Here is a 494-nt window from a genome sequence, read left to right as displayed (position 1 = left end):
TCAGTTTGTGTTGGATCCGACCTTCACTTCTATATACATGATCTGGAACCTCTGTATGCCACTAGTAATTATGTGGAAATGGCATTATGTGAGTTCAAGTTATTTGATTACTTACAGTAAAATGGCATTTGTGCATTAACCTTATTTGAATATTCACAAATATTTAATTGATCTAAGAGGCTTTTTTATCTGTTTATTCACTCTGCATTAGGGTCAGTGACATAATCATTCAATATTGTTCATGAAAACTTGCATGATTTTATGTATGGGCAAATTGAAAATGTGTAAAATTATTTCATTTGTCATTTGCTAAGAATGTTAATCTTATGAAACTGTATTTTCAGGTTGAATCTTATCAACTGTAACGGATTTTCAACAGTTGCATTATAATTTTGTTGAACAAGCTTCAGTATGAACAGGGTATACAGCCGTATCCTCCGTGCACAACAACTTGAAACACTTGTCACGTCAACAATGTTTCAAATACGCTAAAC

This window comes from Penaeus monodon, chromosome 25 (assembly GCF_015228065.2).
Source record: "Penaeus monodon isolate SGIC_2016 chromosome 25, NSTDA_Pmon_1, whole genome shotgun sequence".
Lineage (NCBI taxonomy): Eukaryota > Metazoa > Arthropoda > Malacostraca > Decapoda > Penaeidae > Penaeus > Penaeus monodon.
Note: the sequence above shows the minus strand (reverse complement) of the source record.